The sequence below is a fragment of the Alligator sinensis genome, unplaced genomic scaffold (genome assembly GCF_000455745.1).
Source record: "Alligator sinensis unplaced genomic scaffold, ASM45574v1 scaffold379_1, whole genome shotgun sequence".
Classification (NCBI taxonomy): Eukaryota; Metazoa; Chordata; order Crocodylia; family Alligatoridae; genus Alligator; species Alligator sinensis.
This window is the reverse complement of record NW_005842001.1, coordinates 1,572,869-1,582,375: the sequence shown is the minus strand read 5'-3', so window position 1 is coordinate 1,582,375 and position 9,507 is coordinate 1,572,869. Positions and strand designations below refer to the sequence as shown.

General features: G+C 43.8%; 1 protein-coding gene across 1 annotated transcript in view; it reads right to left on the bottom strand.

Moving 5' to 3' along the window:
- SPATA16 (spermatogenesis associated 16) overlaps positions 1-9,507 on the bottom strand; it is a 147,102-nt gene that overhangs the window by 56,365 nt on the left and 81,230 nt on the right. The window lies entirely within an intron of this gene.

Genomic DNA, 9,507 nt, shown 5'->3' with positions numbered 1-9,507 from the left:
GACAGCTGGCTAGGGTCACCTGACCCCAGCCCTCTTTCCTGCCTAGGCAGGGGGTTGGACTCGATGATCTGTTGAGGTCCCTTCTGACCCTAGCATCTATGAACCTATGAAGCAAACAGTGAAGTGGTGCAAAAAGTAGAAGCCAGCCAAAGGAGGCTTCAGTCCTCCTTCCAAGCCCACAGCTTCACATCCTGACCAAATAAGAAAAGAACATTTGATTAGTGACAGCCTGTGACCAATTTGTAGGTTAGCCTACAAATAGGAGACTGATTTAGGGTTAGGAGATGCATCAGCCAACATAGGTAAGCCAGTGGAATGGCAGATAGGATGTTATGTAAAGAAAGGGCGGCTGCTGATCAAAAGGCAGCAACTTGACTATACATCAGCATGTTTTGGAAAACTACTGTCTGCTTCCTGCCTTCCAAGTGACTTGATTCAAGGTTCAGGGTGGTATCTCCTCGAATACAAGAGAAGATATCCAAGTGGAAATGGTGATGACAATTAATGCCCTGGGAACTGCAGAGGTGCTCCTAAGTGGCTATATCTCCTGTCAAAGAGGGAGTAAGGCTTTGCAGCTTAGGAGGAAGGCAATGTCTTAGGAGCATCACAGAAAGTCTGACTTTCCCAGCTGATGTCTTGGGATCCTCCCTGCAGAGATGCTCCATGAGCCTTCAAGATCTGCTCCCTCTGTCATCTAGTAAACACATCACCCCTGTATAGCATCAGCTCCAAATCCCACCCCTGGCATTTCCAAACTACTTCTGCGCCCTTCCATTATTTTTTAAAATGTTGTGGCGCTTTCATCAGCCAATCAGACTGCTCTCTTTGGACAACTCATTTTATGGCATGATTTATGGGTCTCCATTAGCAGTTAAAACTCTTATTGGGTTTTGTATTATGCTTTATATTGGGACTTCAATAGCTACAAACTATGACCAAGATATGTATTGTCTATTATATTGACCTGACACATCACTGAAATAAATCCATCTCTCTCTGAAATTAGAGATAATTAAGCTATCTGTTTTAATAAGAATGACATTAAAATATTACCTTCTCTTTGCGTGAAAATATAAGTATGATTCAGTCAGTAACAATCCTGAACTGTCTGGTATTAAATATAATATTATTAAGAAACAAGCATAGTGGAAAAGGGAAAAATATATGGAAAACAGTTTTAAAATATTTTGGCTGTATACTTACAGAACAGTTTCTTGGATGAAGATGCTAGCAACAACTACAACAATAAAAAGCTCTAAAAATAGCATCAAACATGGTGTAAATTCACTGCCTCTTTATGGAACAGTGAAAAATAAGAATAAAAGTGATCTCTGCACTCTCAGAAGAAAAGGGCTAAATTGTGCTCTCAGTAGTGTAACAAAGTCTGCGCACTGCGTGGATTCAACACTGCTCCGGGAGGCAGCCCATAGAGAAATGTGTGAGAGAGAAGGCACCACTGCCAGACCTGGTAAGTTTGCTCTCTGAACATATCCTGAATGTGTATTTCATTACCAGTTCATTAAAGGAAGCTCTGATTAGCCCGAACCGAGACTGAAAGTTTGATGTGATTGGGCCTTGCAAATAACTTGTCAGAAAAGAGAGAAGCTGTCGGTCTTAGGCTCTAGGGAACAGTGACCATGGGTTCAGTTCCTGGAGCCTTGTCACAGTCATCCTAAATGATCTAGGGCAAGTCTCCTTAGTGGATGCCTACACTATGGCAGCAGTTATGCTGTCGAGGAAATAAGCCGGACGCACCCACTCCCACTTGGTCTATGTCGACTCTAGAAATGAGGTAGATAAATGCCCTTGGGGCTTCTCCAGCTGCTGTTCTTAAGAACACCGAAAAAATAGGTCTTGAGGATACTGCCAGGGGTATCTGTCAGGGCATCCTCACCACTTCATTTCTGGGGTTGACATATGCAGAGTGGGAACAGGTACATGGGACTTAGTGCTGGAACAGTGTGACTGAGCAGTGTGCCTTCACGGTGTGGACATACCCATGGTCTCAGTGCCCCTTTTGTAAAATGGTGAAGATAGCACTTCCCCCGTCAGAGGAGGTGTCAAAAAGTTTAATGAGGAAAACTGCATTAAGGATTATGAAGTGCTCAGATGCTACAATAATGGGGAACACTTTAGTTTATTCCCTGAAGAGAATGAACAGGAGGAAAGAGGAGAGGTGAGAAAAAATGATTTTATCTGTCTCTGGATCAAATCCTCAGTAACTTGCTCAAAATGATACAGCTCATGGTCATAACATACGGTCAGACATTACAGCCAGACAGCCCAGTATCCTTTCTTCCTGTGTGCGGTTTTCTTAATGGAAATGCAAGAGAAAGAAAAGGAAGATCATTACACCCCAAATTTCAACCAAAAAATGAAAAGTTCAAATGACTGAGCTTGTGTTAGTCTTTAAGACCCCCCTGTGCAATATGAATCAGCCAGCGTATTATTTTTGAGAAAGATGAGAAGAAACTGAAATATGTTAGTATTTTCTGCAGTGAAAGAAGTTATAAATACACCTTGAAATAACAGCTAATAAAGTCTACAAGGATGTATGTAACTTGGACATTTCCCTCTCCTGCCTATGCTGTTTCAAAATTATGGGATCAATCCTGAAGTGCTTGCACTTGCCAAATACCTGCTGACTATGGGTTTCAGGAGGGGATCCTTATGCTGTAAAATAAAACAGTAAGATCTGCTGAAGTACCTGTAACTATGGTGTTCTCAAGTACTAAGGCAAAATACATGTTCTCATTAATATGACGTCCAAGTTATTCAAAGAGGCTAAACTGTCAACTCAGGTCAAACACTCCACTAAAAGCACCGTGTAATAGTCTTTCTACCACTAACTTGGAAATCTGACATGTCATATGATGTGGATGACAGGATGTACATCAAGAACCAGTGTATAAAACTATAGTTAGTCCATAGTTAGAAGACTGATGATGACATTATGTTTATAGTCAGAGTTTTCTTGCTCTTCACCTTGCTGTCAACATCTTGCTGAAGCTGAACTGCATGGGGTTTCAAGGCATTTGATCCCTGCTCAGAGGAACTCAACACCCTGAAGGACGAAGGGAGCTTCTTGTAGAATTGGTTCTAGTTGTTTCCTAACATGTTCATTATTCTCTGTGCATGGTATCCCAGATACTTGATGTGGAAAAGGCTGATGCTCATATTAATACCAGGTGACCAGAGCAAAACAAATTCTGTTTGAATTTTTAAACATACGTCTTGGCTATGCTAGGGCCCCTTTCAAGTTCTCTCTGCAAACATTTGAGCAAATTTCAACTCACAAAAACATTTGTGGAAAGCCAAGTCCCAGAGCTCCACGTGTCCATAGACCTTTTATTTTCAATCAAGCATTTAGGCAGGAAGTGGCTTTGTGATGGTTGCCATCTTGGCGACAACAGCTGGAGACCTGTTAAAAGTATGAACTACTACAGCTAAGTAGCAAGTCTTGCTAACTCCGATCCAGAGGAAGATCCACAACACTCACCAGAAAATAAAATAAAAAACCCTATACTTTATATAACCAACTGCAACTAAACCAGACATCGAGGTTATGCTTGCTTTCAACCCATATTTGAAAAAATATTTTGTGAATGGAGACAAAGGATTAATTCATTGAATAGAAATATATATAGTAAATTATTTGCTCAGCTGTAATCAGCCTTATCCCTGCATCTCAGAGTGGAGCAGAAGGGAAATACTATTATTAAAAAAACAATAGAGTGTCGTGTTACACAATATTTTCCACATGCACAATCAGTATAAGATCTTGCAGTGAAAGACTTAAGTGAACTTGATCTATTTTAGCTAATTGAAGAAAAGACAAAGAGGTATCTTGATCAAGATCTGTAAATACCTATAAGGGGAAGATATCCAAGACAAGAGGGCTGTTTAATCTAGCAATCACTGAACAGTTTGGGCAAATTCCATTTGAAGAAAAGGCGCAAGTGTTTTAACTGTGAGGACAACTAAAGAAGAAAAGGTGTTTACAAGGGATGGAAAGTATTCTCAGTCACTGAAATGTCTTTCTGTAAGATATTTTCAAGTTGAATCACAAATCACTGGGATTGATGCAGCAATGACTTGTGTGGAATTCTACTGCTTATTTGATATAGATCAGATACTACAATCCCAGTGATCTTTTCTGACCTTAACATCTATTATGTGTGGCTATAGACATGCTTGTTCAGGCTCTAATGAGAACGTGTCGGAGGACTCACCTGATCCTGCTTCACTTCTAATTAAAATGCTCCCGTATCACCTCATTGTCACAAGCACTAAGCCCCCACGTTTCAAAATGACCATGGGGGCACTTTACCTAAACCTCATCGAATGAGCTTTAGATAATGCACAACATGGCCATTTTGAAATGCGCAGGGACTTGATACATGTGACAGTGTGCCGTTTTAATTAGAGTGACTGTCTGGGAACTGCTCTAATTAAAATATCCCCCCCCACACCACCACCACCCCTGAGCACATTTATAGGCAGCCTATGACTTCTTGGAGCTGAAAGAAATGTTTATAAAGAGGAATGATTATAATAGGAGGCAAACACAGGGAAGGATGTAGGTCATCAGCAGAGAAGAGAAGTCTAATCATTAATAAAAATGACAAAGAAGCAAGAGGACTCTTAGCAGATGATGTCAGGGGTAGGGGCAGCATTATAGAAACCATAAAATCAAGAAAGGAAAAGGAGACAAAGGGAGGAATAAGAGGAAATGATTGGTGTGAGACTATGGAGTAGACCTTAAATGCTGGAGGCAGCAAGTGGGAGAGGAACAGGGGAAACACATACTCTGCTCAGTCTCCCCTTCAGTACCTTGTATGACACAGGATACCAGACAAGATGGACATTACTGCTTTGACCCCATAAATGACAGTTCTTATAGAGTGAGGAAGAAAGGCAAATATTTAGGAGAAGGCAAAATAATACCGACCTTTTCAGATATCGATTATTCAGTGATAAGAAAGGAGTCAATGGAAGGACTCAAGGAGGGGGCAATGTTTTGAAAGCAATGACAGAGGCAGAAGATGTGAGTGAGAAAGGACTTATTCCAATACAAGAATCACTGAGGGAAGAAACAAGAGTCATGGTTAAAATCCTGAAAAGTTTGCATAAGGATGTTGGATCAGAGCTAAGTATGATGGACCTTAGTTTTTCCCATGATAAAACACTCTCTTTAGGAAAGTAAAGATCTACACTATCCTATTTTGCATCTCTTTGCTTCCTCTTCTGTAAATTTCCCTCAAATTGTGAGGCTGCCTACAGAAACAGGAGGAGTGGAATGGTTAACAAGAAAAGGAGCATGCATCAATAGCTGTTGCTTTGGTTACAAAAGCACATAAGCACAGATAGTCGTGACAAGATATTTTCAGTTTTATCCACAGATAAAGAGACAATATTAATATAAAGATTAGCATTTATTATCTCTGCTTGATCATCATGAGGTGGCAGGTCCCAACACAGGGTCACATCCCACATAATACTGTGTTACTGTCACTAGGTGCACGAGTGACATTGAAGTGGCCCTTGTTGCTAAAAGCACAGAATTCATTAACTATAAAGATAAAGGCTGTGATGGCGGTACTGGAACATCTTCACCCACAATGCCTTCTAGGGACCCAGTGCTGTTCCTTTTGACTTGAGTGGGAGTGCACCACTGCCTATCATTCAGGCTAGCCTATGCCAAAGAAGTTTAAAGGCACTGACTTTGTGCAGTGAAGCAACCCATGTCTCTTAGGGAAAATCAAGCATCTAGGGAAGATCATATTTAACAACTGAAAGCTTCTGCAGATAAGGAAGAGAAGTAAACACAGCTCCAAGGACAGGGAGAAAAGAAGCAGGGGAATGACTGCCTGCTTCTACATAAGATTTTATTGCATGTGCATCAAGAGAGCTAGTGGGGGCCTCTGACGCTAAGGCTAGGGACAGAAGTTACACACAAACCAGTTTAAGTGATCAGAAACTGGTTTAAATCTGTAATAGAACAGAAGTTCAGTGCACATAAACTGGTTTCAAAATGGCTGAAACTGGTTTAAGATAAACCTGGTTAAATGTAGTATCAGACTTAACTGATTTAGGTCAAACCGGTTTATGGAATTTCTGTCCCAGACCCCTTCCTGGTTCAAGTTAAATCACAGTCCCCCAGCATCCCAGCATGCTGTGCTGCCTGTTCAAGCACGGCAGGGTTGGCCCCATCCCTCTACTCCCTAGCCTGAGTAGTGATGGCTAGTTGACAAGGGGATGGGGGTGGGAGGGGAGCAGTTCACATCTTTTGCCTCTGTCATTGCTTTCAAAACATTGCCCCCTCCACATGGGACCCCAGCTCAGGGCTACGCGGAGTTGTTCAGGAATGACCCATCTGCAGACAACGTGCTATAAACACATTGCATTGCCTGGCACTTGCTGACCCTGGGATGGAAGCTGGAAGTGGCGTGTTAGGACACAAGGGCAACTCTGTGCCCTTGGGCTCTGCTCCGAACAGATCCCTCTGCTGCTCGGGCAGCTGCATATCTGTGCCAGCTTGGTGAGCAGGCAGCACTGGCCCCTACCAGCCCCAAGTCTCTTGGCTGCACAAACAAAGCTGGCACAGGCAAGCAGCTGCCCAAGCAGCGGAGGGATCTGTTTGGAACAGAACCCCAGGACATGGAGTCATCCTTTATGTCCCAACAAGCTGTTCCCAGCAATGCAACACATTTATAGCATGCCTTCTGCAGAAGGGTAATTCCTGACTGATCTCCTGGGAGATGGGAAAGGGGATTAGGGAGACGTAATGAGGCACTGCCCAGGCTGACTCTGGCCATGCCCACTGCCGTGCAAGTGGCCAGCTGGGCAGACCCCTCCCCGCTTTGCCTGGGGCTGCTGCCAAGGTGGGCTCTGGCAATGCCCCACATTGCATGAGCAGCAAGTAGGGGGGAAATCTGGGCAGACCCAGGCTAGGGTCCCCATGCCCATGCCTGAGAGGGGAGGCAGGGGGGTTTAATCACCCTCCCTTTCCCCACTTCACCTGAGGCTGCTGCCTGGGTCAGCTCTGGCCATGCTCCCTGCCACATGAGTGGCCAGTGGGGCAGAAAGCTGGGCAGAGCCTGGCTGGGGTCCCTGTGCTGGTGGGACAGAGGGGAGACAGAGGAGTTTAATGTCCCTCCCTGCCCCCCTTGCCTGAGGCACTGCCTGGGCTGGTGTCTGGCCACGCACCCCTCCCCACTCAGGGACAAACCTGGCAGGGGCTGCTTCCCCCTTCCCCCTCCAGGGACACCCCATCTGGGTTCCCTGCAGACCAGGGTCAGGGTTTAAACCTCTCCCTAATCATACTCAGTGGCCATGTCTCTGCACCCTCCCCACCCCACAGCTCAGCTTCCCTCTAGCTTCGTGGCTGCTGCTGAAGGGAAGGGAGAGCTGCTCTAGTGCCCCCCAGCTTCTAGCCTGAGCCACTGCAGGCATGTGGTTGCATTTCTGGTATCAAAAGTGAATGTCTGTTCACTTGCAAGTTGGTTCAATCTGTGGAGGTTAGACTAGCCTGAAAACATGGAAGCAATTCAGGCTTGGGCTTTTTGAATACCTGTGCCCACCCATGATTCAGCTACCAAGGTCAAGGAATAGGAATAGAGCTGGAGCACTTGGCTAGGGTAACAGTTAGCAAAGGGACAGCCACTGGAAAAATCCTTTGGTTCTTTCCCATTGTGAAGGGAATACTAAGAGCTAGAATAGGTTATGTGACTGAAATTCCCTCCCTCCCCCTATCTCCTAAAAGGAAATCAGAGGCTTTGCTTAGTGACAGAGTTTCTGGTTCTGTCTCTACTCCAGCCTGCTGCAGCCTCACTCCCAAACTGCAATCTGGGGGAGAGCAGGCAGGCACCTCTCCCTGCATCCTCTCCCTCCTGTTCCTACCAACCCCCTGTGCAATAGGACCACATGGGTCTATTGCAGTGGGTGAGGAGCAGTCTACACCCATTGATTTGTTCCCTGCTACTTTGAAGAGTTCAAGCTAAGAAGCTTGGAACCCATGATGCCAACAAGGGGAAATCCGTGGAGATAAATGTTAAGAGTAAAAGGAAGCTTTTCCATGTTAGAAAATGACCTCTTTATAAAGCCTGTGAGCTTAGGATTTTAAATGAGTGTAGCCCAGTGGGAAAAAAAAACATCAAACTGCTGCGTATTGAAGAAATCCCCTGCTTGAAGGCATCTGAGAAAGTTCACAGGCACAGCAAACACTATTCCAGTGGGTAATACTCTGAACTAGACATGCTTTGCACTCATAGTAGTTTTGGAAGACAGTGCCTCTCTGAACTGAAATTTATTCTGGTATATAAATAAGAACTGGGAGGATGTAGTTAACAATTCTGGAAAGGGCGAATTCACCCTCCATGGGATATACTAAAATTGTTTTGCCAGTACAGTCCCAGTGTAAAGCAGATCAGAATCAGGCCCTGATATTTCTTTGTGTGGTAACGCTCATGGACATTGTATGAAACTATTATAGATTGTGTGGATTTTTCTGAGCCATTTCATCAGCTATTGACAAAGTAATTTGGAATGGGACCTATCTCCTCTAATACTATCAATTAGTCCGTAAAGCAGTTCTTGTGGATAGCCAGGAGAGCAGCCTTTTCAGTGTGCTTTGCTCAGGGCCAGTTTTGGCAATAAGGAAGGAAGACACCAGCAAGAAGGGCAGAGGCAGGGAGCTAAAGCAAATAAAATGGAAAACAGGACCACAGCTGAAGAGTAAGGAGAGGAGTTGATCTGCTTCTACTGCTACCCCCTTATCCCAGCCCCTAAAAATAGAGGAGAGAAGAGACAACAGGAGGGGAGAGACTCCTATGCAGTGGTTGATGCTGATAGATACAGTATGTTGTATATGCAATAGGCTAAGGACCCAGGGAGCTAACACTAAGCACATTAACCCTGATCCAATATAGTGCTTAGACTCCTGATTACTTACAAGCACGTCATTTAAATTTAAAGGGGATATTCATGGGCTTAAAGTTAAGTGCGTGCTTGAGTGACTGATCGAATCAGGGGCTGGATCCTGTATACCTGACTGAAACGAGCAATCTTCAGCTGGGTAAGATACCCCACTGAAGCTGTGAAGACTACTCACAGTGCTTACAGTTCATCTTTGCAGAACTGGGGCCTTAAGGAGATATCTTTCTTACTGTACTCTGTTTTCTTTGAGGCAGTCTGTGAGGTCTTGTTTCTTCTGGTGCAAGAATACAGAAAGGTATCAGAGAGACAGTACCATGCAGATTGCAAAAGAGAAAATAGCACTATTGTGGGTGCACTTAAAAAAAAGCTTTTGGGATTGTATAGTATCAGGAATTAAATTTTATAACAGTCCATAAAATTGAAGTATGAGCCAAGGGTTAACAACCTTGAATTTCGCCCTTAAAATTAATCCCAGAAATTTTACTTCATTATAAATACGTTAGTACTGTACAATGTCTCATGATTGATATGCCCAAGAGCTCCCTTTGTCGGCAGTCTTTTAAGTACTAA